The following is a 20,214-nucleotide window of genomic DNA, read 5'->3' as shown; positions in this document are numbered from 1 at the left end:
CATGTAGTATCATGCCCCACTCAGTCACATTACCCTGATACCGGGCCAACCAAGTCTTAACAATAACCTCTTAACGCTAAGCACCAAGCGAGACTACTTCTCGTACCATTTTAATAAGTCTTTGGTGTGGCTCAGCTGGGGTTCGAACCCATGACCTCCTGCATCCAAAACAAATGCTCCAACCACTTAGTGGTATTGTGATATTTTTTATTTGCATATTGGACACATATACCTGACTTTTGTTTGCCTCTTAAAGGGTGAACCTCAACCAGAGTACATACCCTACCACTTTACTTTTCTCGACTGTGTGTTAAGTTCCCACTTTGAGGAATAGGTAATGTAATGTGCATGCAATTTTAATATGAACTGCCAGAAAAAAATTAAACATTCTTGAGGGAAAATTATTAGTATTTGAAATATTGACTTAATGTTTTAAGGATGTTACATGTTTAAGCTTAATATGTTACTTGATATACCATTTTTAGAATTTGAATGTCTTTACATTATTTATTTTCTGTTGTGTATTATTCATCCTTCAGTTTTTGGAAGGTTTTATATTACTGAATTGTTTGTGCAGTTAATTTATTTTTATGCTTTTAAACCAAACAAGTAATATTGTGATGAGGTAACATCCGTCCACACACACACACACACACACACACACACACATATGCATGCTTATTTTTAAGTGACTCATTTATAGACTATATATATATTTTATTGACTTAGGCTTGAAAACCTAGATAGAAAAGAACCTATCTTTCCATACATCATATAAAACATTGTTTTAATTGCACACTTGTAAATTACATTGTAGCCAGATTATTGTGCTTTGGTGATATTAAAGGTGCATGCTCCTTTATTAAAATGGAAACTATAGCAAGAAATGTCTGCTTTTTTAGATTTGATGCATTGGAGGTTACTACACTAATGGAAGAAGAATGGTTGGCTGGATCCAGTGCAACAGCAGAAATGTCCTCGGAATACATGATCTCGTGCCAAATGACACTACTGTATCTGACCATAATTTGTACCTGGCATCATGCATGCCAAGTGACACTACTGTATGTGGCCATAATTAGGACCCAGCATGATGCATAATCCCATTCCCAGAGTTCCTGTGTGTGGACAGAATTCGGACCCATGATCAAGAAGTGTGAGCCCCCAAGGATGAACTGAGAAATACATTATGTAGTTACATGAGTTGTAATTTGGACGTTAAGCAGCAACATAAAACAGTTATATTGTCAACTTATAGTCATTATGATTTGTAAGAAGAAACATAAAACAGTATAGTGTTGACTGTGGAAATAGTTATCATTTGGATGTGTACTAAGGCAGAAACACAAAACAGTTGTAGTGTTGACTTTGGAGTTAGTTGTGATTTGGATGTGTATAGACAGAAACACAAAATAATTTTTTTTTGATATGACTGACTTTCTGGAGAATATCAGTGATGGGCCCTACAGCCTCCACATACTTTTGAGCACAGGTCACATATGGAATCCTTATCATGTTTGGAAAAATATGTTTGAAAATTTGCAGATATGTTGCTTGAATATTTTTAACCATTTTTAGTTGAACAGTATTCAGGTTGTTAGATTTTCAGTTGTAGTTACACAGGATTTTTGTATCACTAGAGTGTTATATTTATTTAAACTTGAAATTATAGGGTTCTTTTCCCTCTACTAAAGAGAAACATAAACTCCAAGCTGGAAATGTTGAATATGCAGTAATACAATATACAGTGTAACTGCAATCATAAATGTAAATATATGTATCATTGTAGTGATACAATATACAATACAACTACAATTACAAATTTAAATATACTTCTCCTAGTTGTTAGAGTGTCCAACCTTGAAGTGGAAGGTTGCGGGTTTGAACCCTGGCTGAGTCATACCAAAGACTTTCAAGAATATTACTAGCAGCTGCCTTGCTTGCCACTCAGCATTAAAAGATTAGTGTTAGGATTTGTTGGCCTGGAGTCTGGATAATGTGTCTGGGTGGGAAATAATGCCATTTGTCTATGACACCCACCCAGGCACATTATCCTGACACTAGACTTACCAGTTCTTACACTATCCTCCAGCTTGGAGATTATTTATTGCTCTTTAACAGAGGGGGAAAAATCTGTAAGCCAGATTATCCAATTTAAACTAAAGTTAGGTCATTATTTATGGTGCCTCCAGAATTCATCCTTCATATACAATTGAAAAGTCTCTCTCTTTCTCTCTCTCTCTCTCTCTCTCTGAATGCTTTTGTATACACAAAGGGAAGTAACTCTTACAGATTTAACGTTTGCTGCCAATAGTCAACAGGCTTCTGAGCCATACATTAGTCTTTTTGTTGGTACAGTAAGTCAAACAATCATACTACATAGTATAATTTGGTGACATTTAAGATATTTTTGTACGAATTTGTTACCATTTCATCTGACATGTTTACATAGATAATGCGTTTTAAAGCTGTGTGGTAGCGCAATGCCACTTTTCTTGTTCAAAGGTTCGCTTATTCACAAATATATTTCTTTACATAGATAAATAGGTAGATAAATCGATATTTATAATTTTATCAGTATTTATTTAAGTACCATTTCATTCTATCCTTTTAATTTGATCAGTAACTGTTTTCTTTATCCTTGACAGACTATTTCTGATTTAGGACATCTAATGGAAATATACATTCATATTTTGAAATTTGATAGCCATTGTCTCTCATTGCATTTACACCAAGTGTGTTTAATCATTCTTTAAACTTAAAAATAGTCTGCGACAAAATGACTTTTAAATGTAAACCAAAATGAAGGCATTTTAAGGATGTGTGAGACAATCATTAATACTGCAATACCTGTACTAAATGTTCATCATCCAAAACCTGTAAGATCTGATTTTGATGGACAGAAGATGTATGGTCCACAATTTTTCAAACAGCTTAAGTGCAAGAAAAAAGGGCTTAGTCCAAATTTGGTGATCAAAATATTTTAAGTTTACACCCTCCCTCTGAAGTGTGATCTAGTTTATCCTGGGAGGCGGACAGGTCTCCCCTCCACCTGTTAAACTCCACCATATGGAGGACATTTTGCAGAGAGATGCCAAAAGGAATCTAATATTGAGGGTTATTAATATCATAAAGCTTTGTCAACAAGAATGTTGACAAGCAAATATGATGAGGACAGGTGTAAATCCAACTTTCCACCCGGACATGATATAGGCGATGAATGATGATTTATTTCTCACTCCGACTGTTAACCAACCAATCGAACCAACTGGTCAACAACCTGACCACTGCAATATATTTTCAGTCCCAATTACTGACAGAATTATAAAGCTATTCAGAGACAATATATATAATACAGATTCAGTTAGCATTTTGTTCTCTGCAGTGGTCATGTGAGCATGCCAACCCTTCAGCTGTCCTTTTCATCATAAAACCAATCTGACCACACCCATAATACTTTTTCATGCGAGGTGGAAATGTGACAAGTTATGGGTCACTGATCTATTAAGTTTGAGAACAGATGTGCCCAGGAAAGTCTTAGTGACCCCAAAGCATGAAAAGCATCTGTGGTCACTAATTATTTTCACCCATGTCTGGAGAACTTCTGCTTGATGCATACATCTTGTTTAGCAGGCCATGTGCAGTAAAAACTCAAATGTCTTTAAAGTATAAAGTATGAAATTACCATATAAGACATGATTTCTGATAACTTGGCTTTGACATAAAAAGTAAATGAACTGCATGCTCTGAATGTTGGCTTCAACTACAAACAGATTCATTATGAAGTTTTAAATTTTAATGACACACTGGTTTTCATCACTGCGAACAGGTTTCCATCTACATGAAACCATAAAATAATTGTACGACCCCTGTCGTAGATCAGTCATTCAATAGAGGCAAGGACCTGATATATGCTCTCCAAAGAGCATGGGTGGGACATCATACTATATGTCGTATCATGATGCCCCAGTGCCAGACATCACTATAAACTTCCACACTGCAGACACCATAGCAATATGACTGAAAAATTGCTAAAGTTAGGTTAAAAATCCAAATCACATACACACACACACACATGCTGCAATACAAGCATCCTGTCAAAGACAGTACTTGAAGTAAAACAGGGTATTGACAGAAAGACTTCAAAGTCTATGGGAAGGCTTGATTCTGGAGGTAGTAAAAGTAATTCCCTTACATTAATATGATGTAAGTATTTTGAGGGAAACATAATTTACAATAAAATTTCTATTTATTCACACCAAAATAATTCTTTATTTGGTATTAATTTTGGCAGACTTGAATAATAAGAGTTTAGGTTTATTTGCATATCAGCATCCCTCGTTTCCAGAAGAATATGGAGCTGTGTCAGTTGACATCAAGTGTCCTGGATGGAGAGACTCATTCAGTAGTGACAATCTCTGTTGAATTTTGCCCTTGAATCTGGTGTATTGGGTTTGCACATGTTCTTCATCTTGTTCATTTGGTGGGCTCTCTTTTGCTCTGCTAATTTACGGATTTTCCCAATGTTAATAGGATTGGGTAAGGTATTTGGAGCAATGAAATCTTTTTTTAAATTATATTTCTCTAACAATACTTCCCAATCACATTTTTATAATTTGCCTCCAACCGTCCAAACATTGTGATTATCCAGTCTCAGATAACGCTGAAGTTAAAACTGGTGATATCTGGTACATGAAGTGTTACCTAGCAGGATAAGGGAAGGTAATTGGTAACAGTTGGTTCCCTTTGTCTATACAAATATAGACTTTTTAAGCCTACAGGAAACTAGCAATCTGGAATTACATCACAATTAATACTTCCAGTTCAGTACCCACGAATGTAGTTCTAGTCTATTTTTAGAACATTTTTTCCTCTCTCATTTTGGTGGTGATAGAAGAGTTTTATTTATGCTTTTTTGGTAAGGATTTAAAGGTAACTCTTTGTTCTTGATTATATGAGCTCAGGGTGTTGTTGTCTGTATGTATTTTGGCGACAGTGCACAGTGAGTAATAAGGCCTTGGTGATGATCCGGAAGTGAAATATGTGTTCTGTTTACATGCTGTTATGTTGACAATCAATCATCTAAAAAATAGAGCAGGTGAACCTTTGACAAGAACTTCACCGTGAAGTCATCTTTGAAGGTATTTTAGATTAACATATGATTTGCATTGATTGTCACACAGTGGAAAGGTCAGTACTGAGAAACAAATGTAGAGAACATATAGTAAAATTAATTGTGTACTATGTCCATCTGGAGGTAGTGAAAGTAATTCCCTAATGTTAAATGCACTTAAAGCTGGTGTCTTTTCCACTCTTAAAATTCCAAATCACATACACACACACACTGCAATAAAAGCATCCTGTCTAAGACAGTACTTGAAGTAAAACAGGGAGCTAATCTTTAAGAGTTACTTCCCTTATGTGTTTACAAGCTATTGACAGAAAGACTTCAAAGTCTATGGGAAGGCTTGATTTTGGAGGTAGTAAAAGTAATTTCCTTACATTAATATGATGTAAATATTTTGAGGGAAACATAATTTTTATTCACACCAAAATAATTCTTTATTTGGTCTTAATTTTTGCAGACTTGAATAATAGAGTTTAGGTTCATTTGCATGTCAGCATCCCTCGGTTCCAGAAGAATATGGAGCTGTGTCAGTTGACATCAAGTGTCCTGGATGACAATCTCTGTTGAATTTTGCCCTTGAATCTGGTGTATTGGGTTTCCACATGTTCTTCATCTTGTTCATTTGGTGGGCTCTCTTTTGCTCTGCTAATTTATGGATTTTCCCAATGTTAATAGGATTGGGTAAGGTATTTGGAGCAATGAAATCTTTTTTTAAATTCTATTTCTCTAACAATACTTCCCAATCACATTTTTATAATTTGCCTCCAACCGTCCAAACATTGTGATTATCCTGTCTCAGATAATACTCAAGTTAAAACTGGTGATATCTGGTACATGAAGTGTTACCTAGCAGGATAAGGGGAGGTAATTGGTAACAGTTGTTTCCCTTTGTCTATATAAATATAGACTTTTTAAGCCTACAGGAAACCAGCAATCTGGAGGTAGTAAAAGCAATTCCCTAATGTCAATGTGATTGGGTTAGTATTTTCAGAGAAACAATTTACTGTAAAATTTCGTTTTTTTTTCCACGCCAGAATAATCCCTTATAAGCGGTATTTGTGTTACCAGATTTGTATAACGTACTTAGGTTATTTGAATAATCATATTGGCATCGTTCAGTTTCAGAAGAGAATGGATTTGTGCACCGAGGTAGTCAGTCAGATATTTGACAAGCGTTGATTATCTCCAATGCATCTGATGCACTTAAAGCTGGTGTCTTTTCAACTCTTATGCCATATTAATTTCATTGATATCTTTCTACTGGTTCTTTTTTGCTCTGCCAATTGCCTATAACTCTCATGTTTTCATGGCATGATTGGATCATGCTGATGAGTATTGGGATATCCAATCTGTTCTGGCAGCTTGGACAATAAGATTACGTTAACAAGGTTGAAAGCCTGTGTTGCTTAGGTGGGAGTTGCCGTTGTTGTTTGTAGAGAGAGATAATGTTACTGTCGTTTATATCTTTTGATTCTAAGCCCTCTTTCCAGCATAGACAACGATGCTAATGGATGTATCTGAGTAGAATAGATTTCTCACACAGACAGCCTGTTTCAGGTTATCAGAGTACAGTCATGAATTCCATTGACATTCATGCAGGGATTCCCTTATGTTTCAAACAGTTCAATTTCTTTGAAGTGTGACCTTACTGCATACCAAGGAATGATCCATGCTGCAGTCAGTGCTATGGTACTTGCAAGTGATTAGGATGCTGGTGAAGGTGATGCATCTAGTACCTGGTAATGATCATATCAAGCTGGTGCCTGTAGCTAGATAAGAGATGTCTCCATGATACATTGTGTTGAGGCTTTGTCTGAAATTACATATTTATGATTCAGAGAGGTCATGGTAAGAACAAAGTTCAAGTAGTCTCTGTCCATTTTTGATGATCTTCCCAGTGCCATGACATGATGTCCTAGACAAGTGGACCATGAGTCACAGCCATCATGTACTATTGCGGTAAAATCTCATAACAGGTACTGATGCAGAGATGCTCTCAGGCTGCATGATCGTGTGATTCATACAAAATTTGTACAAATTCACGTACATGGAAAGCAGTGATACACAAAAACTTTGCAAATTAATTTCAAGCAAAGCATATGAAAATGTTTTCTGCTCGGGATGTACCTTTATTGAGTTATTCGCCCTTTCAGTGGTAAAAATATTGTTAAACATGTTGTGACATGTCTTTTATGTTTACACATCTGGTTTCATCACCTTGACATCAATGGTTGCTCAGCTAAATTGATTGGCACATTGGGGTCTGGAACAAGCGTTGTGCAGTAGTTTGAACCTTGCATCAAGGAAGTTTTACAACTGCGTGTTTATAATACGGGCTGTCGAGCACACCAAATAGGCCGATTCCCACCATTGATCAACTTTAGATAAGTCTGTTTGGCAAGTAGTGGTTGATCATAATAATGAAGACAATTTATTTTTAAAGTTAGGAAATATATCAGCTTATTATTATAGGAGCTATGAATGTCTTTATGGAAATGCCAGTGAATGATTTTCAACCAACCCCAAAATGGCACTAAATATGAATCCAATATACATGCTGGATGAACAAAAACAGATTGCATGCCATCAACCCTCGATTCAGCTGGTTTTCGAAATCAAATGTAGAAAAGGCAGACAAACAATCCAAATTAAAAACAGAGTTTAAAAGTAGAGTGCATGTTTTGTTTCTTTTCTTGTCACAATCTAGCCCTGCAGCATCGTGTACAACAAAACCATGTAGCCCTGGCATAACGGTTAGGATAAATCAAATAAATGATAATCTAAAATTGAAATGTAAATGTATTTATTAAATCAAAATACTTGTTTAAACAAGTAGACTGGCATTGATGGGCTTACAAAATGCTAATACAGCATTATCGAATAGTAAGTATAGGATGGTACTTTAGTTGTCAGTAGGGTGCTTACAAAATCCTAATACAGCATTACTGAATAGTAAATCCAGCATGGTACTTTAGTAGTCAGTAGAGTGCTTACAAAATCCTGATACAGTTTTATGGAATAGTAAATCTCGCATGGTACTTTAGTAGTCAGTAGAGTGCTTACAAAATCCTAATACAGCATTATGGAATAGTAAATCCAGCATGGTACTTTAGTAGTCAGTAGAGTGCTTACAAAATCCTAATACAGCATTACTGAATAGTAAATCTAGCATGGTACTTTAGTAGTCAGTAGAGTGCTTACAAAATCCTAATACAGCATTACTGAATAGTAAATCTAGCATGGTACTTTAGTAGGTAGTCAATAGAGTGCTTACAAAATCCTAATACAGCATTATGGAATAGTAAATCTAGCATGGTACTTTAGTAGTCAGTAGAGTGCTTACAAAATCCTAATACAGCATTACTGAATAGTAAATCTAGCATGGTACTTTAGTAGTCAGTAGAGTGCTTACAAAATCCTAATACAGCATTATGGAATAGTAAATCTAGCATGGTACTTTAGTAGTCAGTAGAGTGCTTACAAAATCCTAATACAGCATTATGGAATAGTAAATCTAGCATGGTACTTTAGTAGTCAGTAGAGTGCTTACAAAATCCTAATACAGCATTATGGAATAGTAAATCTAGCATGGTACTTTAGTAGTCAGTAGAGTGCTTACAAAATCCTAATACAGCATTATGGAATAGTAAATCTAGCATGGTACTTTAGTAGTCAGTAGAGTGCTTACAAAATCCTAATACAGCATTATGGAATAGTAAATCTAGCATGGTACTTTAGTAGTTAGTAGAGTGCTTAAAAAATCCTAATATATCATTATGGTATAGTAAACCTAGCATAGTACTTTAGTAGTAGTCAGTAGAGTGCTTGCAAAATCCTAATACAGGTGTACACCATTATGGAATAGTAAATCTAGCATGGTACTTTAGTAGTCGGTAGAGTGCTTACAAAATCCTAATACAGCATTATGGAATAGTAAATATATCATTGTACTTTAGTAGTCAGTAGAATGCTTACAAAATCCTAATACAGCATTATGGAATAGTAAATCTAGCATGGTACTTTAGTAGGTAGTCAGTAGGGTGCTTACAAAATCCTAATACAGCATTATGGAATAGTAAATCTAGCATGGTACTTTAGTAGTCAGTAGAGTGCTTACAAAATCCTAATACAGCATTATGGAATAGTAAATCTAGCATGGTAATTTAGTAGTCAGTAGAGTGCTTACAAAATCCTAATACAGCATTATGGAATAGTAAATCTAGCATGGTACTTTAGTAGGTAGTCAGTAGGGTGCTTACAAAATCCTAATACAGCATTATGGAATAGTAAATCTAGCATGGTACTTTAGTAGTCAGTAGAGTGCTTACAAAATCCTAATACAGCATTATGGAATAGTAAATCGGGCATGGTACTTTAGTAGTCAATAGAGTGCTAATTCAAGAAAATTAAATTTGCAGAACATATATTTGTGACAAATCTTATTTTGGAGCAGAATTATCCAAAAGACAATACCTGTGAGATGTCAGAGGGGGGTTCTCAGTATTCATATACAGGTAATCAACCACTTAAGTCGAGAAACAATGTACAGATTAATGTTTATACAGCTGGAGGCATCGTCTTTAAAAAAAAATTATTTCAGTAGGGATCTTACGAATGGATCCGGAAGAAAGAGAGATGGATAATAAAGTGTTACGTAAATAATGAACTATGATTGGTTCCTCCTTCTCATTTTTGTTCTACTCCCCCATTATTTTTGTGACAAGGGGGGCTACCCCATATAAAATCCTTGAAACATCTCTACAGATTTTCATGTTTTGAGATTTCGTTGATGGTGGCCTCAAGTTCATCATAGAACTGGTCTGTTATTTTGGAGGACAAGTGAAGTGTTGGGTCATGAGTGTGTTTGTGTACTGCAAATCCTATTTTCTTGAGTCATCTGTGCTTTTCCTTTGCCGGAAGAAGGTGTAGTCTTTATCTATAAGTGATCCAGTCAATGTGAGGCATGCTTATTGGATAGTTGCAATGTCATTGTTAAGTCTTTTCAATTCAACATGATCAATGCAGTTTTATGTGTGTCATTGATGCGTTGAAGGTCTTAAGATGGTCCAGTTGTCATGTCCATGATATTCCAGCAACTTAATCTTAGTGCTGGTTTCTTCTTTCTATTAAATCTTTGCCTTGCCTGGTACAATGATTTCAGTCTCATTGTCTAGTATAGCCCCTATGTTCCAAGCACTCATTGAAGATGTTGGGATATGGTGGGACAAAATCTTATTGTCTAGTGTAGTCTAAATGCTCCAAGCACTCATTGAAGCTGTTGGGATATGGTGGGACAACACCTTATTGTCTAGTATAGCTCTCTACTCCAAGCTCATTGAAGCTGTTGGGATATGGTGGGACAACACCTTATTGTCTAGTGTAGTCTAAATGCTCCAAGCACTCACTGAAGCTGTTGGGATATGGTGGGACAACACCTTATTGTCTAGTATAGCTCTCTGCTCCAAGCTCATTGAAGCTGTTGGGATATGGTGGGACAACCCCTTATTGTCTAGTATAGCTCTCTGCTCCAAGCACTCATTGAAGCTGTTGGGATATGGTGGGACAACACCTTATTGTCTAGTATAGCTCTCTGCTCTAAGCACTCATTGAAGTTGTTGTGATTTGGTGGGACAACACCTTATTGTCTAGGGACTGCCAGCTTTTTGACTGGCATAAGCTGTCCATTGAAATGTGATGAATTCTATCCTCATACCAATTCTCTGTGCCAATCGACTTAAGGCTATAAGTGTTAACTGCTGCCTCCATTGTTGTGTCAGTGCTGTGAAATGAGGCTGGAGTGACTTATCCAGGGCACATGCTTCAGCAGATTAATATGGTTGTCCAAGTATCAGGACCCTCTCTTGGCAGTTCGGGTTTTTTCCAATGGAATGTGGAAACCAATACTGTTTGAAAAAAGTGCAAGTGCTGGAGTTACCAGCAAGATGTATATACACACTGTAATGACAATATACTGTCTTAGGGGCTCCACTCCAGATTATCTTGTCAGGGCTTATTCCTTTATTTATTTACATATCTAGTACATTTGTATAATAAACTATAAGTGTACTTGTATAATAGACTTTAGGTTTATTTGTACAATAGAAAAGGTTTAATAGAAAATAGGTATATTTGTATAATAGACTTTAGGTATGAAAGTAGAAAATAGGTATATTTGTATAATGGACTTTATGTATAATAGTAGAAAATATATATTTATGTAGTAGACAATAGGTATATTGGATAACAGACTTAAATTATAATAGTAAAAAATATGTATATTTGTATAGTAGACAATATATATATTTGTATAATAGGTATAATGGTAGAAAATAGGTATATTTGTGTAATGGACTTTAGATATGTTTGTATAATGGACTTCAGGTATAATAGTAGAAAATATGTGCATTTGTATAATAGATTATAATGTATATCTGCATACTAGACAGTTGAATTGGTTGTATAGAAGAGCATGTATAATAAAAACATGTATTTTTGTTTAACGGAATTTATGTATATTTTTAGAACAGAATTTAATTATGTTTGTGAGTTTATAGTATGGCCATGAATCTGTTGTCCATCTGTCACAAATTCTTTCTGACCATCACATGTATATTCATTATTTTATGGCAGTAAATTTAATTATACAAAGTTTGTATATGTGTATCGAACTGTTGTGAAGCATTGTGTTGTTGAGTGATACTGAGATTTTTTCTCAAAAAAGAATACAATTAGGTCATGCAACCATGATTCACTTTTGGTACTTCAAGTATGATAAGGAGGTTTATAAAATCCTATTCTGACCAACCAATTCATTTATTTCTTTGACATGAAACTGGAAACCTCATTTTGTGTTAGGTCTAATAAATATTGTGGCGACTAAGTGTTCAAAACATTATTTCCGCTCCACAATTTCACTACATATTTGAATTTGCTTTCACAGGCTTATATTTGTCAATCACCTAGGCGAGTGATGTCAGGCTCACTTGGGCACCTTGTTCCAAGATGATTTAGTCATTCTTTTTGGACCGATATAGAAAGGAAATACAATTATTTGGTAAGCAGGTTGCTATATAGCACTACTACAGGTTGGATTGTTTACATTTGCATGAAGAATGAGAGGTTCCATTGCATATGGTTACACAGCACTGATATCAGTTGGATTTTCTACTATCTTCAGGACATTTATCCACGAGAGATCCCATTCCATATGATTACACAGCACTAATATCAGCTGGATTTTCTACTATTTTCTGGTCATTTATCCACGAGAGATCCCATTCCATATATTTATCCAGCACTGCTATCAGTTGGATTTTCTGCTACTGGTATATTTTGGTCATTTATCCGTTTCAGATCACATTCCATATGGTTGCTATTTCTACCACTTGTTTCTACATTCAGTGAGAGATCGTGGAAAAGGCTGGAGAATTGTCAGTGTTCAACAAAACATGCACTGCTGTTTGATTCTAAACCTAGGAGACTACAATGCTCTTAAATGATAAAACTGCATGACACATCTTGACATTTGGATTCCGAAAACTCAAAGATGCATCAATTACTTGAGGCTAAATACAGACTTGTAGTTGTCTCATTATTTATGTTTTTAAGATAAAATGAAGAAAAACAATTACAAAAGAATAAAAGTAAAGAAATGAAAATTATAAACTTAGAACTTAATTTCGTTGGAGATCTGTGTTTACAAGTTTTTGTACAGTAGGATACAAATATATAGTCACAGCAGATGATTCCAATTCACCTCAGTTGTCATCATCATTATCATCATCATCATCATCATCATCATTTGTGTTATTAAAATCATTGAGAGGGGCCCCGAGTAGCCGAGTGGTCTAAAGCGCTCTTCGTTACGGATCACTGCCATCTCACCTCTGTCTGCGGCGGTTCGAGTCTAAGATTCAGCCAATGTGGGCATGTGAGAAAGCCTGCCAGTAGCTCCTCGTGGGTCGGTGGTTCTTTCCGGGGTTTTCCGGGTTCTTCCTCCACCATTAATACTGGCCGCCATGTATATCCTATCGTGCTGAAAAATGGCGTTAAACCCCACAACAACAACAACAAAATCATTGAGTTTGTTGATGTTGCTGTGATTGATTGGTCCTTGTATATTATAGTGGAATAAAAATAGGAAATTATTTTTATCAACCTAGGGTAATACTACCAGGTATGTTCAGTCATCATTTTCACAGTTATAGGGATTTTCAGTAGTAGTAGTAGTAATGAGTAGTACATGTAGTATTTGTGGATTGTTTCATTGCCCATCATCAGCTGAATATATATATATATATATATATATATATATATATATATATATATATATATATATATATATATATATATATATATGAATGAGAAGATTAAAGAAGTTTTTTTAATGAGATCTGACATTTTGTTATCACATTAAATTCATACAAAGAACACATCCTGCATTGGCTGGAAGATTCTACTAAGGCACACAATAACAATATAGGCATCAGTAGGAATTTTCTTTTTCGAAGAAGGTACACAAGTGTCACAATGTGCACAGGGGAATACTAACGTGCGCCTGCTGACCAGTGCCTACACTAAGTCCAGATGTAAAGAATGAAACAGATATCAAACCCATATAAGCTGAATTAAACTCTGCTACTCCAATACAATCCCCTTATAAACAAAACTTAATAACCCCTATAGCAAAGACAGCTGAAGTTATGGATACTAAGAATATTTACACACAATCACACACTCACTCTCTTACACCTTTCCAGAGATGGCGGAAATTGATGGGATTATTCACATGCAAACATGTTATCACTCTCTTGCACGTATCCGAAGATGATGTGATGGGGTAAAGGATGAGAATATTCACACATCCCTATATAAATATATGAGTGATAGAGTATGTGTTGTGTAAGGAAAGAAAATGGTAAAAGTATTTTCAATTTCACACAAACATACCGCTCTATCAGTTATCACCTGTGGGGTGTATGATTCACAGAAACGTCTCACGTACACCTATCTAATGATGGAGTGAAGGTAAAATAGTGGGAGTACATATATGTATACACATACATACATATATACATACAAGAGGGGAAGGGGGAGAAAGTGATTAAAGCGTGTGACTGCTCACATTTTGCACAATGTGAATTGCTTGTAATAGTAAAAATTGGATATGAAATTAACAACAGATATCCAGTTAGTGACCGTAATAGTCTTGTTTTTCCTTCTATCTTTCTGAATAGGACACGCAAACGTCACAATGGGCACAGGGAAATGGTAATATTAAAAATACCCATTGGTTTGACAGATTATAATGAGCCAGCACTCACACTTAATGGCATGTACTATCATGCGCCTACTGACCAAACCCCACACTAGGTCCCGATATAAAAGATGAGGCCGGGCTGAAGTAGATACCAAACCCTTAAATCGAATTGCCTGATAAACAAAACAAAACCAATTTCCTGCTAGTTCTATAATCCCTATAACGACAGAGAGCTGAAGTGAGGTTTAAGGACAGAATTTGCTGGGATTATTCACTAGCAAACAGGACCATCACTCAGATGTACCTATCCAAAGATAAAATGATGAGGTAAAGTGGAGGAAATGTTCACACATGCCTAGAGAAATTTATGAGGATAGAGTATTATATGTGTGACGTAAGGAAAGAAAAGGGTACAAAAATGATTACACTTTTACATAGACATATAACTTGTACTTATAAAAAGTTCAAATGATAATTTCGGATCAGAGCACATACATACATACATACATACGTACGTACGTACATACATACGTACGTACGTACGTATAAACACACATACATACAATGGAAAGAAAGGAATAAAGTGATTACACACAAAATGACCTTGGACGATGGCAATAGGGACGTTGTTTTGGCCAGTTTTATCAAGAAGAAAATGATCCTCTCTAAATAATTTACGTGCAAAAATGCAAACAAACATTTTTTTAGTAGTATAAATATTCAAATAAATCATTTCCAGACATTTAATTTCCAGAATAAAAGTTGCCAGTGTTTTGGGGTTCTGTTTAGTTTTACTGAATTCTATTTTGTTTTGCCTAACTTATGACATGTTTTTCCTCTCTCTCTCTCTCACACACACACACACACACACACACACACACAATACAAGTCTTAGGTCGTGATATATATATATATATATATATATATATATATATATATATATATATATATATATATATATATATATATATATATGTATGTATATATATATATATATATATATATATATATATATATATATATATATATATATATATATATATATATATATATATATATTGTTGATAAAAGGCCACACGTTATAACAATATTTTGCAAGACTTTTGACCTTGCTTCTTATATTCGATCAAATTATTTTCGGCAGCTTTGATAAGAAATTGCTTACGTTTGTCTAGTTTTCGTAACAGTGGCTATATTGTATTGCAGATTGTCATAGTTTGTATACATTGCAGAAGGATTTATGTTTCTGTAATGCTTCCTCTAAATCTATTCAGTGTTAATAGAGAAGGTTTGTTTCAATGCCCCTAAATTATGTTGAACAGTTTTAATGTTGAAGTAGCTTAAAGTTTCTTCTGTCTTTAGCAGCTGGAGCTAAATTTTATGGTGGATTATCATTAATTGTAGAAATTTGAACGATATTCATGCCCGATTATCATTAATTGTACAAATTTGACCGATGTTCATGCCCGATTATCATTAATTGTAGAAATTTGAACGATATTCATGCCCGATTATCATTAATTGTAGAAATTTGAACGATATTCATGCCCGATTATCATTAATTGTACAAATTTGAACGATGTTCATGCCCGATTATCATTAACTGTAGAAATTTGAACGATGTTCATGCCAGTATGTTTTATGTATGATCGATCCAACTCGGTTCAACGGTTTTGTTGTGTTTAAAGTTTGTGTGGTTTTAACAATGGGGTCTTATTTTGAGTGCTGTTCGGGATTATTTATATATTAACTTAAGATGTTTTCATGCCAGAATGAGTTCTGTCAATTAGGTCAAATTCTGCTCAACGGAACACATTTTTCAAACTTGTAAGTAAAGGCTGCCATATTTTAGCAAGATCTGCTTAATTGATAAAAACAAATCTCACAAGATCTCCAAGCTAGGATGCTTTCTGTCAATTTAGTCAAATTCTATTCAGCAGTTTTGTAGAAGAGGTCTTTGGTGGATTCTGCTACATTGTACTATCTTCGGTCATATTTGAAGGCAGAATGGAATCAACTCTACATATTTGAAAGGTTTTCATACCACGATATTTTCTGTAAAATATGATTAAATATGTCCGGCAGCTTTGGATAAAAAACGAAATCTTTGCAGTAGCGAGGGCCATATATGATATCGGATCAGCACACATTGTATGAATTTCAAAGTTGTCAATGTTAGGATCCTTTCATTGAATTTTGGTCAAATTATATTGAGCGGATTTTGAGAAGAAAAAAATTATTTAATGATTTTCTCATTTTGTTTTCAAAAGGGAACTATATCTGATGGTGAATCGGCAGCGTTCGTAAATCTTTAAAGGTCTTCAATGCCATGTCAATATTATTTAAATTGTTACCCGTGAATTTACATCATTTTGTGAAAGACTGATTTATTCATTAATTTGGAAAAGTCCTTTCTGAAGTTGTTTGAAGCTCTGTTGTCTCAAAGTTGTATTGAGCTCGATCACGATTTTAACCACAGATTTTGTTGAAACAAAACAACTCTCTGTATTCAGCTTCAGTTTTAGTCATAACCGTGAGTACAACTTCAAAATCATAAAGTGAATATGTATTTTGATGTCTTCTTCAATATACAGAGTAATTTGGGTACTGTCGACGTCCTTGTTTTTCATTCATTTTAGGCTGGGATTAGTTTTCTGGAACAGAAAATAAATCATTCGTATGTCGTCCAAGATTTAAAAGTCTATTTCAAATATGTATTCAACATCATTGCTACGAGTGATATTTATGAATTTTTCTTGTGTCCTTTAAATTTCATCTTTGCTCGCCTATCTGAAGGTTTTCACTTGAATATATTAACACAATGACAGCCATTGAGGCTGTGAGTATTTATACAGATAATGTATCATTTAGGGATCGACTTTTTTATTCACTTTCAGCGTTATCTGTCCCTCATCATCCTTACAATAGTCATGATTTGCTTTAGCACACACACTCACACACACACACATATATATATATTAGTTAATGTAAGAGAAGATCAGACAAATATCAAAGCTTTATTCCTTCAAGAGCTTTCGCATTATCTTTATGGATGCTCGTCTGGTGAATGCATCATTTCTTCAAAATATTTTTGTAAATAAACAATTGTTGCGATTGTCGTTGTAATAATAATTATTTCATTGCTTTTACGCAAGATATTAAACTTCCCTACATATCTGTATAACACAAGTTTTGTGCACAAAATTAAATTTGTAGTTTTCAAATGCCATGAAGGTGTATCAATTCATTGATACAGTATAAAATGTTATCCATAAAAATTAAAATAACTAGAAAGTTATTTAGTCATTGTGATATGAAAATGTATTAGTGTGTTGATACAATTTATCAATAATCATGTTTTAATTTTTTATATAGAATTAGCTGGAGTTACTCAAGTTTGGATGTAAAATACTAATGAGATAAAGTTCTTTTCTCGTTTAAAGATTCATTATTAGTTAATACTTTATATAACGGAAAGACTGTCATGTTTCCCCCTGAACAGCTATGCATATGTTTATTCAATTTTAATAACCCGAGTTCTCTTCCTGCTTAGTACTCTCATTCTGTTAGTTCATTTTTCGTCTGACCTATGTAAAAGGCTTCACTTTTCACACATATCAATGCACAAGTCATATTTCTTTTATTAAAATTCATGTCATGTCTAATTTTAAACCGCTTACCATTTAAATGTTTTAATGAGTTTCTTTTTATTATATTTCAACAATTTTTGCGTCTACTCGTAACACATTTGGTTACTCTGGCTCTCTTTGAAATTAATTCAAATTTACGTCTAGTAAGAAATTTGGTTCATTTTTTTTTTTTTTTTTTTTGGTTGTTTCTTGCTATTAATATTTTTCCCAAACATTTTTCAATTTACCACTACGTTTGAGTAATTGCTTATAAATTCTTACCATCGGTATGATATTTTATTCTGTGGATTATGGGATGTAATCAAAGGAATTCCATTTGTTGATGGGTTTGTGTTTTCACGGTTATTTCCTTTCATCGGTCATTTTCTTTTCGCTTTGAGTATCCATTGGCTGATAATTTCCTCTGGGTAATTTTGCCTCCAAAGTTTCGAAGATATTGCTGTAACTCTATCAGTCATATATATAATACAACACATTACAAATATTACTATCATACATGTTAGAGAATTGTTAATTCGTACTCTACGGAGATTCGAACCCATATAAATTCTGGCTACTATTATCAAACATTCTTCTATAGAATCCAGGAATAGCACTTGCCGTTCTGTCTGGTGTATAGTTATAGTTCTCTTTAATTAATCCTAAATACATTGATTTCTTTCACAGGAATCCGTAATGACTAGTTAGATAGATGAGAATTAATTATTAGGTCGAGCGAGTGTGTCTGTTACGCACGAGTGCATATAACACCGATTCATTTGCATACTGTTTTGTTAATGCGTGCTTAGTATTGATGGAATATTATCTGGTGTGTGCTGGCGGTCCTGGGTTCGAATCTCGGTAAAGCAAGAATTAACAATTCTCTAACCTGTTTGATAGTATTATTTGTATTAAATATTAATTCTGGCTACTATTATCAAGCATTCTTCTACAGAATCCAGGGACAGCACTTTCCATTATGTATGTATGTATGTATCTACGTGGAATGGTTGTCTCATGGAAGCTATCAAACCAATAGGTGGAATGGTTGTCACGTGGAACATATTAAACCTATAGGTGGAATGATTGTCTCGTAGAATCTATCAAACCTAAACCGTATTCACAGGAATACATTTTTTTTTATATGTTTCCTACGTCTAGTAAAGCAAAGCATTGTTTAATGAACTTTCCATCATTTTAAAGTTGCTTTTCTTTAATCTGGTCAGAGGACATACGGAAAAGGGTTGCGTAAGAGTGAGAGACACGTGTGAGAGAGAAAGGAAAGAGAAAGAAAGATTAGAAAGAGACGAGCAAGGCAAAGATAGATACAGAGTTATACTTGATTCCAGAGATATGCGAAAGATGAAAGACGGTGGAGAACTTGAGAAGCGAAAGAGACAGAGACGATAGAGACAAGATATATAGTGATAGGAAACGAGAGAGGAGAGACGAGAAATAGTGACCAGAGCGACGACAGAGACACACGAGATATTGAAATTATTTTTAAAAGTCGTAACTGAATCAAATAAATTTGCAGCTGAACAACAGGCGGATCATGAAACCGGTGATCCAGACTGGACAGACACCAGTGTGCCTTTAGATGTATGCCTTTCTAGGTATGGTGATCTTTCAAATACTGCACCAAGCATGGAGAAAAGAGACGAAACAAAACCAAATTTGGCTGTGTCATTTGCAGCTTGCATCTCTGCGGCTTAGAACATAACAGCCTGTTTTCAAATGACACAAAGAACATTAATTCTAAGCATCATCATTAAGAATTAAAAAACACGGCTAATTGTGTGAAATGTGCTCCCAAGTACGAATAAAGGAAAGAACGGTAACGGTAAACATAAAACGTCATAAGCATCAAACGTCACGACGTTGCCAAAGGCGACATGCCCTGTCGCCGTTGTCATTTTCTTTGTGTAATTCACAACTAACAGACGTACCGTTTCACAGCTCAGATACATTTTACCAATTTTATTGAAAATCCTGCACAAGCGGATACAGTTCTAGCACCGAATATTGCACCAGGCAGCCGGGAGAAAAATGTATAAGCTTAATGAAGTTTGATTGAATTTCTAATGAAAATATTGAGAAAGAGAGATGTCATAGCTATACTATCATATTGAAATAGGTGGGGGAGGGTATGACGAGATAACATTGGGAAAGGTATGTATCTAGGTATATGGTACACA

The 20,214-nt window shown here is 34.7% G+C and overlaps 1 protein-coding gene across 7 annotated transcripts in view; it reads left to right on the top strand.

The window, feature by feature from the left end:
* The window catches only part of LOC149784482 (uncharacterized), a 134,449-nt gene extending 122,441 nt beyond the window's left edge, over nucleotides 1-12,008 (top strand). For all 7 annotated transcript variants that reach the window (XM_089932561.1, XM_089932560.1, XM_089932566.1 and 4 more), the window contains one exon: nucleotides 903-12,008. The gene's annotated coding sequence lies outside the window, so the exon portion shown is untranslated. The remainder of the gene's footprint in view (nucleotides 1-902) is intronic.
* Nucleotides 12,009-20,214: the final 8,206 nt, after the last annotated feature.

The sequence above is a fragment of the Sinohyriopsis cumingii genome, chromosome 14 (assembly GCF_028554795.1).
Source record: "Sinohyriopsis cumingii isolate HCF-2022 chromosome 14, ASM2855479v2, whole genome shotgun sequence".
NCBI classification, from domain to species: domain Eukaryota; kingdom Metazoa; phylum Mollusca; class Bivalvia; order Unionida; family Unionidae; genus Sinohyriopsis; species Sinohyriopsis cumingii.
This window is presented reverse-complemented; position numbering and strand designations above follow the sequence as displayed.